This window comes from Onychomys torridus, chromosome 16 (assembly GCF_903995425.1).
Source record: "Onychomys torridus chromosome 16, mOncTor1.1, whole genome shotgun sequence".
Classification (NCBI taxonomy): domain Eukaryota; kingdom Metazoa; phylum Chordata; class Mammalia; order Rodentia; family Cricetidae; genus Onychomys; species Onychomys torridus.
The window spans coordinates 6,121,657-6,146,536 of record NC_050458.1 but is presented as its reverse complement, the minus strand read 5'-3'; the positions used below and the strand labels follow the sequence as shown (position 1 = coordinate 6,146,536).

The 24,880-nt window shown below is 46.1% G+C and overlaps 1 pseudogene; it reads left to right on the top strand.

Moving 5' to 3' along the window:
* LOC118597071 overlaps positions 1 to 23,516 on the top strand; it is a 63,714-nt pseudogene extending 40,198 nt beyond the window's left edge.
* The last annotated feature ends 1,364 nt before the right edge of the window (positions 23,517 to 24,880 follow it).

The window sequence follows — 24,880 nt, the reverse complement described above, 5'->3', positions numbered from 1 at the left end:
ATGGATGAATACCTATGCTCAGGCCACTTCTTCACTTAGTTAGTCCAGGATCCCCACCAGGGCATGGTGCCATCCACTGTGCACAGTTGTTTCTGTTGGTTGTAAATGCAGCACTTTTACTCCATGAGGAAAGGTCATGAGGCACAACAAAAGCCAGTATCAGAGCTTTATGGGGGGTGGGTGGAAGAGAGTGGCCAGGCCTGTAAAAGACACGGACCCGGAGAGAGTGGGGGCGGGGAGGAGGACAGAGCAGAAGAGAGGGGAGGAGTCTGTGACTGGCCTATGTTTTTAAACATTCTGTGGACAGAATACAACAGCTACAAGGACATGCACAATGTCAGTACTCAAGGAAAAACACTCTTAACTGGGAGCCACAAAACCAGGCACAGAGCAGTGTGCAGCTGGAATCAATGGAACCAGCCCTGTCAAACTCACATTCTCTTCTTCTCATCCTCTGCTCCACCAGGGGAGTGCTGGGATCACAGGCATGCTGTCCTGGCTTTTGAAGGATTCCCCTGCATGTGCGCATGTTGGCGCTGTGACAAAGCAGGCTCTCCCAGCACTCTGCTTACGGGGCCCAGTACTGAGGTTCCTTGAATATATTTCTCATGTTGGACCCCCAGGGGGTCCTCGGGCTGTGTACTTTGACTCGTTCTCTGTCAACAAAGCATTGAATGCTGTCTGGACTTCCAGGGGCGGGTACTCCACTACACACACACACACACACACACACACACACACACACACACACACGCACGCACGCACACACACCCAGATTGCCCCTCCCTTGGCGGAGGGTGGGGTAACTTGTGCTGTTAATTTGTGCCTGTCCACAGATTACCTACCCTCAGGGACGCCTGGGATGGGAGTCTTGGATCCCATTTGTTATTTTAATATTTTCTCGGCTGCCATCTTGGGACATAGAGGCTTCTTTCTTTTGGTCCCACTCCTCCTGTGAGAAATGCCTACATATCCCACAAAAATATGGCTGCGAAATGGCTGCTTGAACCCCAATATTACATGGGAATTATCTAACTTCTGCCAGTGAATGGGCAAATGGAAAGACTTTCCTTATCTCCACACTTTTGCCTAAACTCTGGACCCTCCCTTTCTGAGTCTTCTCAGAAGATGCCCAAGTGTATTTCTGAAACTGAGGAATCTCTGACTCCAAAGAACCTTCACCTATCTGACATCTGCTCTGTTCTCTGGTACTGGGCAGGCTGCTAAGCACAGACAGGTCTGGAAGCAGGCTAGGACACATGCAAATAAGTTTACAATCACGACCCATATTAAGATCATAATAATCTGGATGGCTCTCTAGCCAGGGATCAATTTACAGCCTGCCTCCTAGTGGGTCTTCCTAAAGCTGTCTTCAAACCAGCAAACTGTTAAAAACAAAAACAAAAACAAAAACAAACAAACAAACCTAACTCAAGATGCGGAATAAGATCTGTCTCTCATCTCCCAGAGCTTCCCAACATCAGGGCTAACTTAAGCATCTGGAGAGAGGTCTCCTGACCCCACAGGCAGAAGTTTCAGCTGTGGCATTTAAGGTATCATGGGAGAGATGAGAAAGCCCAAGAACAGAATTGCCAAGTGCTGGCACATGCGAGCAGCTGCTGCATAAAAGCTTCCAGGTCCCTATTTTAAGTGTGTGCTAGAAAAGGCCATTTGAATTAGTGCATGCTCTGGCCCTAGGTTCAAAAAGCACCTGGACAGCACCTTGCCAGATGATTCTCAAAGCAGCAGACAACCCCAGGATGCCTATCTACCTCGGAGGCCCCCTTCTCTATCCCCACAAGAGTCAACCGGAAGCAGTTCTTCAGGAGGAATGATGTTCCTGTTCACCTGCTTTTTCATAATAAGCAAAAAGTTTGGAATGTTAGAATTCTGCCACTCCTCCAGCTACATGACCGCACACGTGCAGTTCAGTAGCTAAGCAAGGGGTCTTACATCTGTGAGTGTGCTGTGTGATTATGCAATCTACACATGTGTGGCATAGCTCTGTAAGCCCACATGTGCATGTGCAGGGAAATCCTTAAAAAGCTGGTCACAGACTCCTCCCCTCTCTTCTGCTCCCCCACTTCTCTTCACGTGTCTCTTCCACAGGCCTGGCCATGCTCTCTTCTGTTCCCCCTGGCCCTATAAAACTCTGATACTGGGTTTTGTCATGCCTTGTGACCTCTCTTGCATGGTAACAAGCGCCGCTTATTTAAAACCAACAGTTTCACCTTAATAATGAAATCAAGATGTCTTAGTTAGGGTTTTCACAGCTGTGAAGAGACACCATGACCATGGCAAGTCTTTTTTTGTTTGTTTGAGACAGGATTTCTTTGTATAGCTTTGGGCCTTTCCTGGATCTCACTCTATAGCCTAGGTTGGTCTCCAACTCACAGAGATTCACCTGCCTCTGCCTCCCGAGTGCTGGGATTAAAGGCAGGCGCCACCAACACCTGGCTTGACCATGACAACTCTTACAAAGAAAACATTTAGTTGCATGGCTCGCTTTCAGTTTCAGAGGTTCAGTCCATTACTGTCATAGTGGGGAGCATGATGGCCTGCAGGCTGATGTGCTGCTGGAGCTGAGAGTGCTACATCTTGTAGGCAACAGGAAGTTAACTAACTGTGACACTGGGTAAAGCTTAAGCAAAAGACCTCAAAGCCCGCCCCCACAGTGACACACTTCCTCCAACAAGGCCACACCCTCTCCTGCAAAGCCATAGGTGCCACTACCTACAAGATTACAGGAGCCGCTTACATTCAAACTAACACATTCCACCTCCTGGCCCCTGGGAAGCTTGTAACCATTTCGTAATGCAAAATGCATTTAGTCCCCATTGTTATAGAATGGCATGTAAGAGGCCTTGGTGGGTTTGAGCCCAGGAGACATGCCATTTGCAAAGTGGCCAAGGGGGCATGGCACGGTGGACAGTTACTCACACCATGCAGGCATGGCATACACATGGAAAGTTTTTCTTGGGGGAAGGGAGGAGGGAAAGGAGGGAGGGAAGGGGGAGGTGCACACTTCATGGGAATAGAGAAAGAGGGGGCAGGTCAGGATCCTGGGTTGGTCTGAATGCCAACACCCACAGTCTATCATAATCTCAACAATGTTTTAAAGTCCAAAATTCAAAGTCTCTTCTGAGATTCATGCAATCTCTTAACTGTAATCCCTTGTAAGAATCAAAATCAAAAAGCAAATTATGTATTTCCAACATTTAATGGCACAGGATACACATTACCATTTCAAAACATAGAGAAGGGAGCATAGTGAGGAAATACTGGACCAAAGCAGGACCAAAACCCAGCTGGGCAAACTCCAAACTCTGCATCTCCATGTCTGATGTCAAAGTGCTCCTCAGATCTCCAACTCCTTTCAGCTTTGTTGACTGCGACAAACTTGTTTCTCTTGGGCTGGTAACACTCCCTATTAGTAGCTTTCCTCAGCAGGTATCCCATGGCTCTTGAATCTCCAGCATCTTGGGGTCTCCAAGGCAATCCAGGCTTCAACTTCACAGCTTCACGCAATGGCCTCTCTAGGCCTCCATTCAGGAACACCCCTGACACATTGCCTGGCCTCCTCAGCTTTATTCCATGACTCCTTTTTTCTGTCTTTAAATCTAAAACCAGAACTGTTAGTTATTTTGGAGCTCTTACCCTGCAAGGAACATGTCCTGAACACGACAAATCCACAGAAGAGCTGTTTATTAATATAGGATAGGAAGAGATGTGACAGGCCTGTGGGAAGCACACATGAGTGAGGAGAGAAGAGAAGAAGAGGAGAGGAGAGAGAGGAGAGAGAGAAGAGAAGAGAGGCCTGTGCAAAATGGCGCCGGCTTTTTAAAGAGTGAGCCGCATATGCGTACAGGACCACATGTGGCTACTCCACACATGGGCATAGATTACATGGCCATGCGTGCTTTATGCAACCATGTAAAGCCACGGAGTCCTAGCCACACGAGATGTTCTGACCTGGAAATGGCTATTTTGAACTGGAAATAACTAGGCGGTCTGCCGGGAAAGCCCAACCATGTGGACATGTTGTGATTTCCTATCATTCCTGACTTATTTTCTCTTAAAAAAAGAAAAAGAAAAAAATATATGGATGAGTGGGTATGGGGCGCCATTTCTCTCAAAGGCTGCTTCAGGTTGAATGGTGGACGTTGATTGATTCTTGGGAGAAATGGGGAAGCTGCCTCCTGAAGTCCTACGATGAAGTCCTGCAGCTGTGTCCATCCTCCATGGTGTGGCTGGTCCTGGGATGAAGTTCTGTCATGCCTTGTTCTACAGCTGTCCGTCCTTCATGGTATGGCTGGGAACCTTCTGTCTGACAGGACACTGGTGACATAAAAGCTTAGAGAAAAGACTCATTATTATTTTGTTTTTTGGAGTTGACATTTATCTGAGGTAGATCTGGCCTGTCTGGATGGAGACATTTTAAAAAGGTGGCTGTGATGTTTTAGTACTCTGCTTAATTTTTACCTGAGACAAGACTTATTTAAGACAGTTTATTTAAGGCGCCTGCTTGTTTTATTAGTTTAGCATTTGGGATACACAGGTGATCAGTTACTGAGTATTGAACAGTGACAAACTGTTATATCCTTACCGCCTGGATATTTTGATGGGCCTTTTGCCTCCGGCCCTGTGTGGCCCTAGTTGGGAAAGGAAGGGGTGATACCTTATTCCTCTGGAATTGGTGACAAGGCAGTGGATCCTGGTGTCCTCTGGAGCTTGAGTGGAAGAGAACTTATTTTTTTGAATTAGGGACAAGGCAAAGATCATGGCCCTGTCTGTATGCACATGAGAAACACAGGCGGTAACTTTGAAATGAGACAATGAGCTCTTATCTTAGTTGGAAATCTTTCTCATTAAGTAACTCTGAAAGTACAATTAAATCTGGTGAGGTAAGTAAGGCTGTCCTCTGTTCCCAACAATAGAAAGGAGGAGTGACATCCTAAAACTCCCAGGACTGAGTCAGTGGCTCTGGTGTCCAGAAGGAAAGAAACTGATCGCTTCCCTGCTGAGTTCTGGGTTCCCTGCTGTGTCTATAGCCAAGCCTAGGTGTGCTGGAGGTCTTAGCTTGATGTACCCATACGTCTTGGCACCTGGGGGCAGTCAGCTGACTGGTTGTCTTTCTAGGCAGCACAAGGACAAGGCTGTTGATGGGCAGGGCATTCGCTAGCCCATGACCTTTTTCACTTAAAACAGGGACCCAACAGCTTTTGGGAGTCAGTGAGTGCCAGCATTTGGCAATTTTGTTTTCGGGCTTCTATCTCTTCCCTGGCACACCTTAAATGCCACAGATGACTCTTTTGCCCATGGAGTCAGGAGCCTTGTTCTCCAGATACTTAATTTTTAGCTGGGAACAAGAGACAGATTTTACTCTGTGTCCTGAATTTTTCCTGACGACTGGTGGCTTAAGGACAGCTTTTGGAAGATCTGCCAGTAGGCAGACTGTAAACCGATCCTTTGGAAGACTTGCCTGAGGCTATAAGCTGATTTTATTTTATATTTTATTTTTTTTTAGCTTAGGAGCCATCCTGATTATTGTAAACTTAATTGTTTAGATCTCAGCTGCTTTTATACCCGTCTGTGGTTCTCAAGGCAATTTGAGAATGAGTGGGTGGAGTTAAGGTGAGTTAGGGCAAGTCTTAGAAACCACCCAACCTGTGCATTTGAACCTGGCCAGCACGGAAGTCAGACAGAAAAGGTTACACATGGCAGACGCCTAAGTGGGAAAGGAAAGAAAGGGTTTGGAGCTTTAGCAGAAAGCTTGGAGATGAAGCAACTCTTATTTTCCCATTTGCTGGCTGAAGTACCTGCCACACTGTTATGCGGTCAGGTTTATGCTGTTATGTGGCCAGGTTTACCAGTACCCACCCCTATCCGCCAATGTAGGTGGTAAATGTATCTGCCCCTTTGTCCCATGGCTGTAGCCGAGAGAAAAACAAAAAATTAAAATAACAAACCAGGATTAGACTCCAATCTTGGGCATCCCCAAAGAATGGAGAGAGATCTAAGAATCAGCTCAAGTTCCCTATCCTCTTCGTCAAGGGATGGGACGGGCTGTGACTGTGCTGCAGTGGTCTACCCGGTAGACCCCAGATGATATTTTTGCTCCGAGCAAAAATGTGCCTGCTGTTGCCAGCACAGCCTGAGGACAACCCCCAGGATTGTCCCGTCGCAAACATATAGCTCAGATTTTAGCCATTAGAACAGCAGACTCACTGTGAAAAATCGTGGCGGTATCAGTGGTGGAAAGCTGCACTTCTCATGGCTGGCCACCACCTGTGGCAGCCAGCTGGAGATGCGTGCTGGTTGGTGGAAGAATCATAAGCCATGGTTACCTTTCTAGAGCTTTATTGAGAGAAAAAGAGAGATAGGGACAGAGAATCTTTTGGTTTAGGCATAGCTAGGAGCACATGAGCAGGAGAGAATGAAGAGACAGTTTAACATTGAGAGAGAGAAAGCTAAGATACAGAGCAACTCTTTCCATTTGCCTGTTCACTGGCCAGAATTAGATAACTCCCATAAAAGATTGGGATTTTTCGTTATTTTCTAAAGCATACTTGGGCCATCTCTCAGTACAGAGATGGATAAGCTTAGGAATCTTTAAGCAAGAAGACAGCCTAAGGGATCGGGTTGGAAGCCTTATTTCCCATGTCTGCAGCGGAGAGGCAGAAAAATTAAAAATTAAAAAAATAAACGTGATCTGGAGCTAAGACCTCCCGGAGGCCTGATAAGCGCCCCCCACCCCCGGCTGTGTGAAGCAAGGACTCCCCGGGAGCCCTTAATGCCCAGCCGCCCCGTCGGGCATGAAGAACGTGCCAGTTTCACACAGCCCTAGGACGCACCTGACGGTGGTGGTCCCATCGCGAAAAATATCTCAAGCTGCAGACGTAGGAGGTGGCTGGAAATCTGGGCCTGCGAAGGGGGCCGAACGTAGCCAGTGAAGACCATGGCCGGGGGGTTCCCTGGTCTCAAGAATAACCAGTGAGGCACCGGACGCTCAATGGTCGTTCTCACGGATTCAGGAAACCGTTTATGCTAGCCCAAAAGGGGAAAACTCACCAATCAGAGCAGCGGTATTGCATGCAGATTTGCGACCAGGCTAATGGAGAGTGATCTGTCACAAACGGAGCAAAGTTCCCAGATTGTGCAGCACAGAGTTTCCGTCCCCGGTTCCCGGGTTTCCAGGTGCAAAGCACCCGAAAGCACCTGGAAGCACCCATTCCCTCATAGCACCAATGTTAGTTATTTATTTGCGCTCTTACCCTCGTGGAACACGTCCCAAACACGACAAATCCACAGAAGAGCTGTTTATTAATATAGGATAGGAAGAGACGTGACAGACCAGCACACACGTGAGTGAGGAGAGAAGAAGAGAGAGAGGAAAAAGACCTGTGCAAAATGGCGCTGGCTTTTTAAAGAGTGAGCCGCACATGCGTACAGGACCATATGTGGCTACTCCACACATGCGCGTAGATTACATGACCGTGCATGCTTTACGCAACCATGTAAAGCCACGGAGTCCTAGCCACGCGAGATGTTCTGACCTGGAAATGGCTATTTTGAACCGGAAATAACTAGGCGGTCTGCTGGGAAAGCCCAACCATGTGGACATGTTGTGATTTCCTATCAAGAACCACATGGCTGAAGCTGCCAAGTTCTGCTGCTTGCTGGGGCTGGAACATGGCCTCCTTGTTCAATGACATCTTCACCAATGTTCGGTCTTTCACTGCTTGAGCTTGGCTGTCCTGAACCTGGGTCACTAGACCAGGCTGGCCTCAAACTCGGAGATCTGCCAGCCTCTGCCTTCCCAGTGCTGGGATTATAGGTGTACCCTGCCACACCCAGCTCTAAGCTTTTCTTTTTTTTTTTTTTTTTTTTTTGGTTTTTCGAGACAGGGTTTCTCTGTATAGTTTTGGTTCCTTTCCTGGATCTCGCTCTGTAGACCAGGCTGACCTCGAACTCACAGAGATCCACCTGCCTCAGCCTCCCGAGTGCTGGGATTACAGGTGTGCGCCACTGCCGCCCGGCCATCAAACTCTTTTTATGAGGCTACAATTACCCTGACACCCAAACTACACAAAGATACAACAAAGAAAGAATTTACCATCACTCAGAAGATTAATATCCAGATATACAAAGCTCAAAACACAAAGTCAAGGAAACCAAAGACCCAATTAAAAAAAATTAGCTAGAGAGATCTAAACATGGAGCTCTTTATAGGAAAAACAGGGAGTTCTCAATAGAAGAAATATAAATGGCTAAGAAATACCTCAAAAAGTGTATATCATCTTTAGCAGTCAGGAAAATGCCAATTAAAACAATTTTGAGATTTAACACCCCCCAGTCAGGATGTCAAAAAGCAGCATCATAACTGACAACACATGGTGATGAGGTTGTGAAGAGAGAGGAACCCTCATTCACTGTGGGTAGAAACACAAATTTGTGCAGCCACTCTGGAAATCAATATGAAGAATCCTCAAAAAACCGAAAATAAATCTACCATATGATTCCGCTACATAACTTTTTGTCATGTGCTAAAAAGACTCAACAGTCTACTCTACATACGTGCTCAGCAGTGTCCATAACTGTCCTATTCATAACAGCAGTAATTGGAAGTCCAGGAAATGGAAACAAGCTAAATGTTCTTCAACAGATAAATGGATAAAGAAAATGTGGTACATATACACAACAGAATTTCAGCAATAAAGAAAAATGAAATAATAAAATTGGTAGATAAATATATGGACCTAGATTCTGTGGTATGTCGTTCTGTATGCTGTGAATATGTGTTGCTCTGATTGGTTGATAAATAAATTGCTGATTGGCCAGTAGCCAGGTAGGAAGTAGCCAGGTGAGGCAAGCAGACAAAGAGAATTCTAGGAAGAGGAAGGGCTGAGTCAGGAGTCACCAGCCAGACACAGATGAAGCAAGATGACAAGGCAAAACTGAGAAAAGCTACCAAGCTATGCAGCTAAACACATATAAGAATTTTTTTTAAGTTTTACTTATTTATTATGTATACAGAAGAGGGTGCCAGATCTCATTACAGATGGTTGTGAGCCACCACGTGGTTGCTGGGAATTGAACTCAGGACCTCTGGAAGAGCAGTCGGTGCTCTTAACCTCTGGTTAAGTTTTGATTTTACTCAATTACTGAGCAAGCCTCAAAGAAACATTTCACTATCAGGGTAAGAATTTATACTGTATCAAGCTGATAATAGAAAAATAAATAAATTAATTTTAAAAAAAGATTTATTTATTATGTATATACAGTGTTCTGCCTACATGCATGCTTGCAGGCCAGAAGAGGGTGCCAGATCTCATTACGGATGGTTGTAAGCCACGATGTGGTTGCTGAGAATTGAACTCAGGACCTCTGGAAGAACAACCAGTGCTCTTAACTGCTGGGCCATCTCTCCAGCCCCCCAGTTTGGATGTTTAGGTCCCTGTCTTGTTTGTGGGACTGATGCAGAAGCCATTTATGTTACCAGACAACTACTTTCATGGAATATAGAGCAATGATTTCCTAAGTACAGAATCTCTGTTTTGTGTGATGGAAAAGTCCCACAAATGGACAGTAGTAGTATCAGGACATAATAGCATGAATGTAATAAATCAATACAATTAATGTAATTAATAAATATCATAAATACAATTATTGAAAGAATACTGTGAATGTAACCAATGAATACTGCAAATGTAATTAATATCATGAGTGTAATTAATGAATATCATGAGTGTAATTTAAAAAATAAATAAAATAAAGGGCTGCAGAGATGGCTCAGAGGTTAAGAGCACTAGCTGCTCTTCCAGAGGTCCTGAGTTCAATTCCCAGCAACCACATGGTGGCTCACAACCATCTGTAATGAGATCTGGCACCCTCTTCTGTGTACATAATAAACAAATAAATCTTAAAATAAAATAAAATAAAAAAACAAAGTGAAAAAACCCACTTATCAATTCCATCATGTGCAAAATCCTATCATAAGCAAGTGTGGTATTTGCAAGGAAACAGTAAACTGTTTTTTGTTTTTGTTTTTTGTTTTGTTTTGTTTAGTTTGGTTTTTTGAGACAGGGTTTCTCTGTGTAGCTTTGCACCTTTCCTGGAACTCGCTTTGTAGACCAGGCTAGCCTCGAACTCACAGAGATCCACCTGCCTCTGCCTCCCGAGTGCTGGGATTAAAGGCGTGAGCCACCAACGCCCGGCTGTAAACTGTTGTTAATGAGAGAGAAAAAAAAGAATCCTGTACAATAAAGCAACTCCTGGAGGCATCACCATCCCTGACCTCAAACTCTGCTATAGAGCTATAGTAATAAAAACAGCTTGGCACTGGCATAAAAACCTTCATACGGACCAATGGAATCGAATTGAAGATCCTGACATTAATCCACACACACATGAACACTTGATTTTTGACAAAGAAGCCAAAACTATACAATGGAAAAAAGAAAGTATCTTCAACGAATGGTGCTGGCATAACTGGATGTCAACATGTAAAAGACTGCAAATAAATCCATATCGGTCACCATGTACAAAACTCAAGTCCTAGTGGATCAAAGACCTCAGCATAAATCCAGTTACACTGAACTTGATAGAAGAAAAAGTAGGAAGTACTCTTGAATGCATTGGCACAAGAGACCACTTCCTAAATATAACACCAGTAGCACAGATACTGTGAGCAACAATTAATAAATGGGACCTCTTGAAACTGAGAAGCTTTTGTAGGGCAAAAGACACAGTCAATAAGACAAAAAGACAGCCTACAGAATGGGAAAAGATCTTCACCAACCCCACATCTGACAGAGGGCTAATCTCCAAAATATATAAAGAAAATTGGGAATCGATCTACCTCAAGACCCAGCCATACCACTCTTGGGTATATTCCCAAGGAATGCTCAATCACACCACAAAGATACATGCTTAACTATGTTCACAGCAGCATTATTCATAATAGCCAGAACCTGGAAACAACCTAGATGCCCATCAACTGAAGAATGGATTAAGAAAATGTGGTACATATACACAATGGAGTACTACTCAGCAGAGAAAAACAATGACAGCATGAAATTTGCAGGCAAATGGATGGATCTAGAAAATATCCTGAGTGAGGTAACCTAGACTCAGGAGGACAAACAAGATATGTGCTCACTCATAAGTGGATATTAGATATAAAGCAAAGGAAATCAGGCTGTAACCCACAGATCCAGGGAGGCTACCTATCTAACAGGGGGACCCTATGATGATTGCGACTTATAATAAGTTTTGGTTTTGCCCAATTGAAAGACCCCCTACAATAGCTTTAGCTTGACTGCTGTAACGCCATTTTGCAAGGCTTAAACATAAAGAACAGGATATCTGTGGTTCAGGGGAAGAAGGCCAAACAGGAGTTCATAACTATGGTCGGCCACCAGGCCTTGGGAGAGAAACCATTGAGTCAAAACAGGATATCTATGGTGGGCCACCTGGCCTTGGGGAATAGACAGTTGGGCTAGGAAAACACCACTGTGCCCTAGACAAGGCCAGGTCAGCCACACACAGCAAATTTCAGAGATTTAAGAATATGTCCCCAAGTTCACCCTGGCCTTATTTGAATCAACCAATGGGAACCCTGTAACTATGCTTCTCGCTTCTGTAACTGCGCTTCTGCCCCTGAGATCCTATAAAAAGTCCCCCTTTCCCTAGGAAGGCGCGCAAGTCCTCCGAGAGACTTGTCGCCCCAGGTACCTGTGTATTCAAATAAACCCTCTTGCTGTTTGCATCTGATCCGTGGTTTCGGCGTGTTCCTTGGGTTCGGGGTCTCTCCTGAGGGAAGATCTCCACTGGGGGTCTTTCACAATCACTGGGCAAGCTTTAGTGAAACATTTTACTATTAGGAGAAGAATTTGTTCTGTATCAAGCTGATGAAAGAAATTGCTGGCTGTACTTTCAGGAGGGGAGGCTAAAATCTTTTTAGATGATGGATTAGCCTATAGAAAATTGTCTGATGTAAATCAAACAGTGAAGGGGAAGATGAATAGGATCTCACTTACACAACTTAAGTAAAACATAGCTCTTTGAACAGATGAAGATAGGTTTCTTCTGTATCCCAGAATCTAATCAGTATTTATATGCATATTTCAGCTATTATTTGGCTTAAAAGGGCTTATTGGGAAATGTTATCATTTTTACTATTTTCTACAGAGAAAATATTTTCCAGTTTCAAATAACCATGGACTTTGGAATTATAACCTGTTTTAATTTTTTTAAAAAAACTGATTAATGAATAAACAAATTAATAAAAAGCAAAAAGAAAAGAAAGAAAATTTTTTCATACATTTTATACACCAAAGATCTCCCTCTTCCCTCCTCCCACCCCCAGCCTCCCCCTCCCAACCCACCTCCATTTCCCCCCACAAGAAGGCAAGGCCTCTCATGGGGAGACACATCCAGTAGAGGCAAGTCCAAGCCCTTCCCCCTGCCTCAAGTCAGCATGAGGTGTCCCATCATAGGTAGTGGGCTCCACAAAGCCCCCTCGTGCACCAGGGATGGATTCTGATCCTACCACCAGGGGGCCCCCTCAGCAGATCAAGCTACACAATTGTCTGGCCATGCAGAGGGCCTAGTCCAGTCCCATGCAGGCTCCACAGCAATTAATCCAACTTTCATGAGTTCCTACTAGTTTGGTTTGATCATTTCTGCAGGTTTCCCCATCATGATCCTGATGCACTTGCTCATAGAATCCCTCTTCTCTCTCCTAGACTGGACTCCTAGAGCTCTGCCTGATGTTTGGCTGTGGATCTCTGCATCTGCTTCCACCAGTTACTGGAGAAAAGCTCTACCATGACAGTTAGGGTATTCACTGATCTGATCACTGGGGTAAGACAGTTCAGTTCAGGCACCCTCTCCATTATTGCTAGTAGTCTAGGCTGGGGTTATCCTTGAGGATTCCTGGCCACTTCCCTATCACCAGGTTTCTCTCTATCCCCATGATGTCTCCCTCTATGATGATATCTCTCTCACTGTTTTCCCACTCCATCCTGTTCCCTTAAGTTCTCATCCTCCATCCCCTATACTTTATTGCTCCCTCCCCTCATTCCCAGTTTACTCATGGAGATCTCATCTATTTCCCCTTCCCAGGGTGATCCATGCATCCCTCTTAGGGTCTTCCTTGTTAGCCTGCTACTCTGGAGTTGTGGGTTGTAGTCTGGTTACCCTTTGCTTTACATCTAGTATCCATTTATGAGTGAGTACGTACCAAGTTTGTTCTTCTGAGTCTGGGTTACCTCACTCAGGATGATAGTCCTATCCATTTGCCTGCAAATTTCATGATGTCATTGTTTTTCTCTGCCACAGAAACTCTTATTATAAAGAAAACACTTAATTGTGTGGCTTGCTTTCAGTTTCAGACATTCAGTCCATTATCATTGTGGAGGGGCCCCAAAACAGCTTGACCACATGGCTGCCATGACAGGCTTAGAGGCTCAGACACACTTTCTGTGACAGGCTTACTGGCAGGCAACACCCAGACCCAGGAAAAGCCATAAGCTGACCCCAACCAGGGAAGGCCTACATCTAAGGGGAAGTACCTGCCATCCCAAACATTCCAACATTAGACAAGGTTAGGTAAGATGGTCAGATGTCCCTGATTGTAACATACACCTATTTTTTGACATAATGTCTCTCTGTGTTGTTTTGGTGCCTGTCCTGGATCTCGCTCTGTAGACCAGGCTGGCTTCAAACTCACAGGGATCTGCCTGCCTCTGGGATTAAAGTCATGTGCCACCACTGCCCGGCACCTATTTTTGTTTTACAAATACCCCTAGACAAATGTCAGCCAATCAGGGTCCTGAACCCTGGAAATCCCCTCACCCCAACCACTGCTATGATAAAAACTCTACCCTGCCTGGACTCAGGGCTTTCTGCTCTTACCACTGTGTTAGACAGAGAGACCAAGCTTGGAGTTTGGAAATAAAGGCTCTTTGCTTTTACATATGGTATTCGGTCTCCATGGTGGTCTTTTGGGGGTCCCTGAGATCTGGGCATATCAATCATCATAGTGGGGAGCATGGTGGTGTTCAGCAGATGTGCTGCTGGAGCTGAAAGTGCTACATCTTGTAGGCGACAGGAAGTCAACTAACTGTGACACTGGGCAAAGCTTAAGCAAAAGACCTCAAAGTCTGCCCCCACAGTGGCACACTCTCTGCAACAATCCTAGAACTCTATGTAGACCAGGCTGGCCTTGAACCCACAGAAATCTGCCTGCCTCTGCCTCCTGAGTGCTGAGATTAAAGGTGTGAACCACCACACCTCACAGCCATTTCTCTTTCTAAGCTAATTAATTATCTGAGGTGTTTTGCTACAGTGATGAAGAGCTAACACCATTAATGTATGTAAAGAAAAAGAGATTGCATGTTTTATTTTAATCATGCATGTCTATGTGTGGGTTTGTGCACATGAGTACAGTGCCTGAGGAGGCCAGGAGAGGGCATTGTTTCCCCTGGAGCTGAAAGTTTCTGTTTTCTTTTAATTACAATGAACCATGTGATTATCACTATTTAACCCCAAGGAGAAGGAACTTATTACTTGAAAGCTCCCTCACAGCTTCTGTTAGTTACACTAACTTTTCTTGTTTTGTTTTTCGAGACAGGGTTTCTCTGTGTAGCTTTGCGCCTTTCCTGGATCTCACTCTGTAGCCCAGGCTGGCCTCAAACTCACAGAGATCCTCCTGGCTCTGCCTCCTGAGTGCTGGGATTAAAGGTGTGCGCCACCACCGCCCAGCAATACTAACTTCTAAAACTAACTTTTGTTTTCCTTTCATTTTTTGGTTTGTTCAGACAGGGTCTCTCTCTATAGCCCTGGCTGTCCTGCAACTCACTTTGTAGACCAGGCTAGCCTCCAACTCATAGATACCCCTGCCTCTGCTTCCCCAGTGCTGGGATTAAAGCCATGCACTACCAGGCTTAAAGCTAACTTCTGAACACTGGAGTAGACACATAAGCTCTCCTCTGAAGTTTTTACAGAGAGGACTACATTTTCCTGTGAGTAAAGAGTTACTAATCCAGATTCTTTGGCACATGACCGCAATCTAAGCACGTGGGATAATCTTGAGTGTGAGGCCAGTCTGGCTACATAGTGAGGAAGTATACACACACACACACACACACACACACACACACACACACACACACACATACACAGTCAGGCACACCCAAACACACAGGTCTCAAATTCTGGACAAATGGCTAACTGAGGTGCCTGTTTAGCCTATCAGAGTGGACTCTGGCCACCAGCCCCTACTCCCCTGTACCTGTTACAGAGTCATCCTGGCTGGCATACCCACCCCCTACCCTAAACGCTCCAGCCCAGAGCAAAGCTGCCCTTCCCAGCTGATGACCCCTGTATAACCTCAGCAACTTTGGCTACCAGCACCTTGCCCTCTTTGTCTTTTGTTCTCTCGGTCCTCTCTTAGCCCCCTTCTCTCCTCTCCAATTCTTCCGCTCTCGTCTGGGCCTCCTCTCACGGCCTGAATCAGGTTCAGTATGGTTCAGTATTCTCCCTTTTATCTACAACCAACCTCCTCAACCCATCCCTAGGAGTGTGAGGTCTTCATTTTCACTTTTTTCATGCACATACCATCTTGGGCTGGGGGTGTAGATCTAACGAGTGTGAGACACTGAGTCCAATATATAAAAAAGACCACACATGACTCTGTTCAACTAAACAAACACCAAGGCCATGTCCACAGCTGCCTTTTTCTCCCTAGGATAATCCAGTATGCATCAGACTCCACTGAAAATAAGCTTTGCTAGAAAAAAGAAAGAAAAAAATGTAAAGAAAATGTGTTTTTTTGTTTGTTTGTTTGTTTAGCTGAGGATCGAACCTAGAGCCTTGCACTTGCTAGGCAAGTGCTCTACCACTGAGCTAAATCCCCAACCCCAGACAATGTTCTTTTAAAGCCTCTCAATCAAAATAAAACAAACAAGGAAACAAGATAAGCCACAGTAAAAAGAACGGGGGTTGAAAAGAAGAAAATCGGGGCTAGAGAGATGGCTCAGCGGTTAGAGCGATTCCCTAACATCCACATTAGGCCGCTCACAATTGCCTGTAGCTCCAGCTCCAGGGGATCCAATACTCTCACCCTCTGTTGGCACCTGCACTCATGTGTACATACATACAAATACGTAAAAATTTAAAAACAAAAATAAGTGTTTTATAAAGAAGACATATTTTAAGAGAGAGAAAGAGAGAGAGAGAGAGAGAGAGAGAGAGAGAGAGAGAGAGAGAGAGAGAACAAAAAGAAACTTTGCTAAGATTCCCAGTTAGAAGTGGGCAGTGGCCCTCCCTCTTCCCTGACCCACCCCTTCCCCTCCCCAGCCCTGCCTCGGCCCCACCTCATTGTGCTCTGTACTTGACCTGGGTTGTTAAAGTTGGTTCTTATGTTGAATGTCTGGAAGGGTTCTTTGATTTGCATTTGTATTCATGAGTATAATAAAATGATTTATTAGCTATGGGTATAGGTCTTTGAAACAGCATTTGCCCAGCATGTAGGAGGCTCTGCATTCCATCCCTAGCACCCTGAAAGACAGACAAACAGATGATGCACTCCATGCAAAAGCCATCTAGTAATTTAGCCAACTTATATTCATTTTAAAAACTATATGTTCTGTGCTTCTTATGTTCCAGTCAGGAGGCTACTGAGCCAGGGACAGGAAACAACATTGGAAACAATACACTTTAAAATACATATTAACCCTGGGTAGGGTTTATACTTTTTGGAGAGATGGCTCAGTGGTTAAGAGCACTTGCTGCTCCTGAAGAGGACCACAATCGTCCACAATTCCAGTCCCAGGGGATCATACACCCTCTTCTGACCATTGAAGGCACAAAGCACACATATAAACATGCAGGCAAAACACTCACACACACAAAATACATACGATTTTAAAACAACCAAAACCCCAACCTTCGCTATAGTGGAATGATATCCCCTTAGATATTCTTATCCAGAGGTCTCTTGTGTTTGTGTTATTCCTCTATTCCTGGAGTTTGTACTGTCTGTAATTTTCTGCCCAGTTGCAGAAGATTCTTAGTGTAAGTACCAAGTGCAGCTGCCTCTTTGTTAATAGGACTCATGAACACAGGTTACAGTGGGAAGCCAGAGAAAGTGTCAATTAACTTGTCTTCTGTATCAGTAAGTATCCATCAAGCCTGGTACAGTGGAACATGCTTGTAATTCCAAGACTTCGGAGGTGGAGCCGAGAGCATCCGAGAGCATCAGGAACTCAGCATCATCCCCAGTTGCTTAGTGAGTTTGAGATCAGCCTGGGCTACGGGACAGCCTGTCTCAAAAGCAAAGATCTGGAGAGATGGTGCAGGAGTTCTGAGTGCTCCTGCTCCTACAGAGGTCCAGAGTTCGGTTCCCAGCACCCAAGTTAGAAATCTCATAACCTCCTGTAACTCCAGCTACGGGGGATCTGACATCCTCTTCTGTCCTCCCTGGGCACCTGTATACGTCTGACACACACAAATAAAAAAATAAAATTAAATCTTGTTTAAAAATAAATTTTTTTTCACAATTCAAACAAAAACTGGGTGCTCTGATGCCTCTTTTGTTTGCAAAGCTGACTTGCTGTCCAAACTACATATGAAAAAGGGTTTCTCAATCACACACTCTCTCTGGGACACACCAGACTCCCAGGTGGAGAACAGTTCCAGGTACCCTACCTGGAAGAATCTCCTCTTTGGCTCAGAAGCCCTGGAATTCTGTGACACTTTCTGTTCAGCAATGTTAGCCGCTTCCTCTAAGGCTGACATTCCTTTCCTCTAAACTGCCATGATTGTCTTCCACAGTTATGTCCTCAAACTGGGGGCCCCTCCTATAGGAAACTCTCCTGAACCCACTGAATGGTGGTGGGTTCCTGGGAAAGTCAGCGGGTCACATTGTGGAGTTCCCATGGGACACATCATGTGGTACATACACACATGCTCAACGGGGCGGGCTCCTGAGTCTCAGCTGTGTGCCAGTTGCTGCTGCTGTCTATGACTGATCATTCCTTTCCTTTTTTGAGGGCTGAGGATGTGGCCCAGTTCAAGGTGCTTGCTTATCACATGAAGGCCCAGGGTTTGATCTCTGGCTCTAGATGGAAAGATCCAGTCTAGTGGTTGTTAATATTCTGATCCTGCCCCTTGGGCCACCCTGTGTCCTGACATAGAAGCCTCTTCTTCTTTTTCCCCCCTATTTTTCTTTATTAAGAAATTTTCTACTCACTCCACATACTATCACAGAATCCTCTCCTCCCTCCTCCCACCCCCAGCCCTCTTTCCCAAGCCACCCCACATTCTCACATCCCCCAAATCAAGGTCTCCCATGGGGAATCAGCAGAGCCCAGCACACTGAGCCTAGGCAGGTCCAAGCCCCTTCCCACTGCACCAAGGCTGTGCAAAGGCATCACACCACAGGCACCGGGTTCCAGAAGCCTGCCAGGGACCATCCCGATCCCCCTGCCTGGGTGCCCCCCCCCCAAACAGTTCAAGCCAAACAACCGTCTTCCATATTCAGAAGGCCTAGTCCAGTCCCATGGGGGCTCCACAGCCACCAGTCCACAGTTCATGGGAGAAGCCTCTTCTTAAGGAGAAACTCTGCCCCTTTTTCTCTCTCCCTCCACTTCCCCTAAGTGAGCATCCCTTGACCCCTCTCTCTTTCACTCTCTGTTTCTTTCTTTTTTCCTATTTTCTCTTAATCTTTCTATTATAATAAACCACAGATGTAGTCTGGGTTGTGAATGTCTACTTGCTGCCCTGCCGCCATGCCCGCACGGAGTGCGTCACTAGCTAGCCTGCCACTGTGTCTGCCCCGCATGACAGCATGTTTCCCTGCATAAGAGGGATACCCTCAGGGGTCTCCCTGTATGTAACAGTGGTGCACACCGGAAATGCCAGGTTTTAGGGACTAAGACAGGGAAATTGCCTCAAGTTCAAGGTCAGCCTGGCCTACTTAGCAAAACCCCGTCTCAAGAATGGAGGGGAAGGGAGAAGAAGGGAAGAAAGGAAGGGAAGAGGAATCGGAAAATTGGACAGGCTAACACAGACCTGTAATCCCTGCTACACAGGCTGAGACACAAGGGTTACAAATTCCAGGCTAACCTGGGCTATAGCTCAAACTCAAGGCCAACCTGGGAAATGTATTGAGGACTTGACTCAAACCAAAATGAAGAAGTGCTGGGGGCTAGAGTGTTATTCAGTTTGTTAATGGCTTGCCCAGAGCATGCACATCACGTGCTATCCATGTCTCCATAGAGTCACCCATGGTGGCCCGCACTTATAATTCTAGGACTGGAGAGGCAGAAGCAGAGTGAATTCACGGCTAGCCAGAGCTATGAAACACTCTCTTTCTCTCCACCCCCACCCCGCTCCCGTTTTATTTTGTTTTGTTTGTTTGTTTTTAAAATTTATTTAACTTTATTTTATGTGCATTGGTGTGAAGGTGTCAGATGCCCTGGAACTGGAGTTAGAGACAGTTGTGAATTGAACCCGGGTCCTCTGGAAAAACAGCCAGTGCTCTTAACCCCTGAGCCATCTCTCCAGCCCCGTTTTTGTTTTGTTTTTATGTGGAGCTGAGGATCGAACCCAGGGCCTTGTGCTTGCTAGGCAAGAGCTCTACCACTGAGCTAAATCCCCAACCCCTTGTTTGTTTTTTGAGACAGGGTTTCTCTGCATAACCCTGGCTGTCTTGGAACTCACTCTATAGACCAGGCTGGCCTCAAAATGTGAGATCTGTCTGCCTCTGCTTCCCAAGTGCTTAAAAAACAAACAAACGAACAAACAACAACAACAACAACAAAACAAGCCAGGCTAGGGTTGGTGGCACACACCTTTAATGAGGTTTAGAGAGGTGGATCTCTGTAAGCTAGAGGCCAGCCTGCTCTACAAAGGAAGTTCCAGGACAGTTGGGACTGTTATACAGAGAAACCCTATCTTGAAAAACCAAAACCAAACCAAACCAACCGACCAAAAACCAAACAAAAACCTATAAGTGTTACAGCCGGGATGGAAAGACACCCTGGCAGTCGGAAGGCAAGAATCACCTCAGCTCTGTTCCAGTGGGAAACGGTTTCCCCAGCAAAGTGTCACAGTCCTTGCTCTGGGAAAGGTTTCCCTAATGCAAGTGGAACAACTCTGCTCCGGCAGGGGAGGGTTTCCCAGCGAGGTCGTCCCATCTCTGCTCCATTCTGCTCCTGGAGTGTAACACGTTGCTCCAGCAAGGGAAAGTTTCCCCAGCCAAAGTGCTACAGTTGTGTTCTGCTCTGCTCCTGCTCCCGCAAGAGCCCTTACAGCTTTGCTCTGCTAAGGGAGTTTCCCTGCAGAAATGTAGCAGTTCTGCTCTGTTCTGAGAGTCGGTATAGCTCTGCTCAGATGAAAACTGTTACATCTCTGATCCGGATGCTCCTGCACACAAACCTCCCTCGAGATTTATGGGGAGGGAGGAGGGGAGCGGCCACCTCTGCCAAGGTGGAAAGGGAAACATCAAACAGCACAGTTACAGTGCTTATATAGGCTTTCTTAGAGGCGGAGCTTTCCAAGATGGAGATTTTTCAAGGTGGGGATTGGTAGGATTTCAATTCCTGAGCTTGATACAAGCTCAGAGATTGGTTGGATTTTGTGCTCTGGGATTGGTTGGGTTTTTGTGCTCACCTATTGGTTGGATTCCAATTCCTGAACTGGTTAAGTCTTAGGGCCAGGGTTTTCTTCCACTGGCCCTTTTTATCCTACAACAACAACAATCAAGCGGTGGTGGTGCATGCCTTTAATCCTAGCTCAGGAGACAGCCAGGCGGACCTCTTACCAAGTGTCAGTCACTGATCTGGTAAATTACTCAGTGGCTGCTGCTACTGCTGAAGTTACTCTTCTTTGTTCCTAGCATTGAGCAGACCCACTTGCCAAAACTAGCAGGGTTATTTATTCAACAGAAGAGAACCAGTGAAACTGTTTCTCCAGGAGACATGGCAACTTTCTGTCTTGGTACCCCAATTTCAAGCTCCTTGACGCCACCAAACTTGGCATTCTGCTCATAGAAAATGAGTTGAGTAAACTGTGAGACAGTGAATGCAGCAATAAATACAAGGTGGTGAAAATCTCCATCTCGGAAAGCTCCGCCCCTAAGAAACCCTATATTAGCACTATACCTGTTCAGTTTGGGGCTGCCCTTTTCCACACTGGCAGAGGTAGCTGCTCTCCTGGATTCCTCCCTCACCATAATGTCATGTGAGGTTTGTGCTCCAGAGTAAAGCAGAGAAGTAACAACTTTCACCAGAGCAGAGCTGTATCAGCTTCTGGGTGGAGCAGAGCAGAACTGCTACAGCATGATGCACTTGGCATCTAGGCACCTAGGAGGCTGAGGCAGGATTGCAAGTTCAAAGTTTGCCTAGGCTACAGAGTGAGACCATGTCAATAACAATGGTAGTGATAAAGTTTGTTCGGTTTTAGACAGGGTCTCTCTATCTAGCCCTAGCTGTCCTGGAACTCTCTATGCAGATCACGTTGGCCTCAAACTCAAAGAAATCTGCCTGCCTCTGCATCCTGAGTGTGGGGATTAAAGGTGTGCACCACCACACTCAGCTCATAGCAATAATTTTTAAAAAGAAAAGAAAGGAGAAATAAAACTCATAATGCACACACTGACTGCTACACTGTGTTTGAGAGGATGAAGTTGTATCTAAGGAAATATGATCCACATGATGTTTATGGTGGAGAGGAGGAATGGGGATAAGGAGGAAATAATAAACTGAAACAGGAGAATCCTGACAAAAACATGATAATAAGGCAATAGGAACTGGAGGGAGAATAAATTGGTTGAAGTTTCAAAAATAATGTACATATAATCAGCAATTAAATGTAAAAGCATCACATGGATTGGTGGTGTTGCTCACTTACCTAGCATTCATGGATCCCTGGGTTCGGTTCCCAGCACTATACAAACCACATGTGTTGTCATCTGTTTTTATTATCTACCCCAGCAGTGACTGCCCCTGCAGTGACTGCCCCTGCAGTGACTGCCCCTGCAGTGACTGCCCCTGAAGTGACTGCCCCTGCAGTGACTGACTACCCCAGCAGTGACTGACTGCCCCAGCAGTGACTACCCCTGCAGTGACTGACTACCCCAGCAGTGACTGACTGCCCCAGCAGTGACTACCCCTGCAGTGACTGACTGCTCCAGCAGTGACTGCCCCTGCAGTGACTACCCCTGCAGTGACTGCTCCTGCAGTGACTGCCCCTGCAGTGACTGACTGCCCCTGCAGTGACTGCCCCTGCAGTGACTGCCCCTGCAGTGACTGACTGCCCCTGCAGTGACTGCCCCTGCAGTGACTGACTGCCCCTGCAGTGACTGCCCCTGCAGTGACAACCGCTATCCTAGTCAGAGACGGTAACTGCTACCAGCAGCGGTTTGGCTGCAAGGGCCACAGCCTGAGGGGATTCTGTTCCCTTGGGCACCGACTCTTTCAAAGCTAAGGGAAACTTTATCTGAATCTCTAGAACTCGGGATTCAATGGTTTAGGTGGAATTCTGCTCTCTCAAAGAGGCTGAATAGCTAGTAGCTCACCTTCTCTCTTTGCTGGCATCTTCCAAAAAACCCAGCGTCCTTCTCTCAGCCCCCACTAGGAAAGGCACAAAGCTACACAGAGAAACCCTGTCTCGAAAAACCAAAAACCAAAACCAAAACCCAACCAACCAACCAAAACAAAACAAAACACCTTGCTACAGAGGACTTCCATGGCCACACTGTGAATCTCCCTCAAATGTCTGGATGTCCTTCTCTCCCTGGAGCTACATGGAGGATCCTTGGAGTTTACGGGAGTCAATATGGAAGAGATCAGCGTCCTCCTTGCCTTCCTCGTCTGCACCAGACCCACAGGCTGCAGGAATGTGTGGCACCTGTGCTGAGCATGTTGACAGAATGACCCCCCCCCCCCCCCCCCGCATGCACCATCCTGCCAGGAAGTTCCTGAAGGCCCAGCTGCCTCCCCAGGTCCTGCCCCCTCTGAGGGATGTGAGGACTTGGCCTGAGGTGGGGGACCTGCTTTAACACAAGCTTGTCCACCTCATGACACACCTGGATACAGATGTGAAGAGGGTAGCTGCTGAGTTCCTCTTTGTCTTATGCTCTGAGGTGTACCCCGATTCATCAAGTACACAGGCTACAGAAACGCTGCTGGCCTCCTGGCTGCCAGGGGCCTCATGGCTGGGGGCCGGCCCAAGGGCCAGTACTCAGAGGATGAAGACACAGACACAGAGGAGTACAGGGAAGCATCAACCAGAAGTGTGGAGGAGAAGCCACCCAATCCTATGGAGGGCATGACAGAGGAGCAGAAGGAACATGAGAGGCCATGAAGCTAGTGAACATGTTTGTCAAGCTCTCCAGGCACAGAGTCATCCAACCCATGGGGATGAGTCCCCGGGGTCACCTCACTTCTCTGCAAGATTCGATGTGTGAGACTATGGAGGGGCAGCTCTCCTCAGACCCTGACTGAAGATGGCAGCGACTTTGCTCCCCTTCAGAACTTCCAGACGTGTCCTTGGGGTGCTGCCTAGAGAAGCCACACTCCTCTCCAGCAGGGGAGCCTCTCTACTCCCCACACTATCCATGATTTGCCTTTGGTCTAGTTTCTTGTCTTTAGGACTGTGGTAGTCTTAGTCTCTGTGAAGACTGGGAAACCACCCTTAATTTCCACAAGCGAAGTTGTTTTCTTTGAATGTTTGCCAAGGATATACCATGGCTGCAGACACATATGGCCTTGGCACATCAATGAACATGCATGTATGAGGGTGGTGACTGAGTAGGTGTACATTGTATAAGCATGTGTGGGCTGGCATGCCAGCCTAGAGCCCATATGTGGGGCATATGCTGTGTTTCACACATGGAAGAATCTATTGGAATGGCTTAAATATGTCAAAAATACAGAGCATCACAATTCCTATTTGTGGCCCCACCCAGTACAGGGCCAGTGGCCTCTTGAATTCTTCTTGGTCCTGGCTCAGCCACCACTGCATTATCCACATACCCAAGCCTCACTGGTTGTGAAAAGCTGAGTCAGTCACAATCACTGGTTTGGTAACTGTATGAAGGCAAAAGTTGTAAGACAAGGTAAAATCTGACATTTCTGAAGCACAGGATAAAGAGGAGTTTGGGACAAGATGGTCTATCTGTGAAATAGCCAGATGAGAGTTTATTAAATAGAAACTAACTTCAAAAACAACAACAAAAAAAAAAAAACCCTTGCTGCACACGAATCCTCCCTACTTGTCAGCTACTTGCAGACTCAGCCTCCTGCTTGCAGGCTGATTTTATTTAATCAAACACTGGTGATATATTGTGTACCCTAATAAATTTGCCTGAACAAATGGATGGAACTAGAAAATGTCATCCTGAGTGAGGTAACCCAAACCCAGAAGGACAAACATGGTATGTACTCACTCATAATTGGATACTAGATATAAAGCAAAGAACAATCAGACTGCCACCCACAGATCCAGGGAGGCTACATAGCAGGGGGGACCCTAGGATGACCGTGGCTTATAATAAGTTTTGTTTTTACTCAATTACTGGGCAAGCCTCAATGAAACATTTCACTATTAGGATAAGAATTTGTACTGTATCAAGCTGATAAATAAATAAATAAATAAATAAATAGGAAAAAAATTTGCCTGAAGATCAGAAAACAGCTGCTATATTAAACATAGATGCTGGACAGTGGTGGCACACCTTTCATCCTAGCACTCGGGAGGCAGAGATCCCTCTGGATCTCTGTGAGTTCAAAGCCACCCTGGACTACATGAGATTGACTCAGTCTAGGAGAGAAACAGAGCCAGGCAGTGGTGACACACACCTTTAATC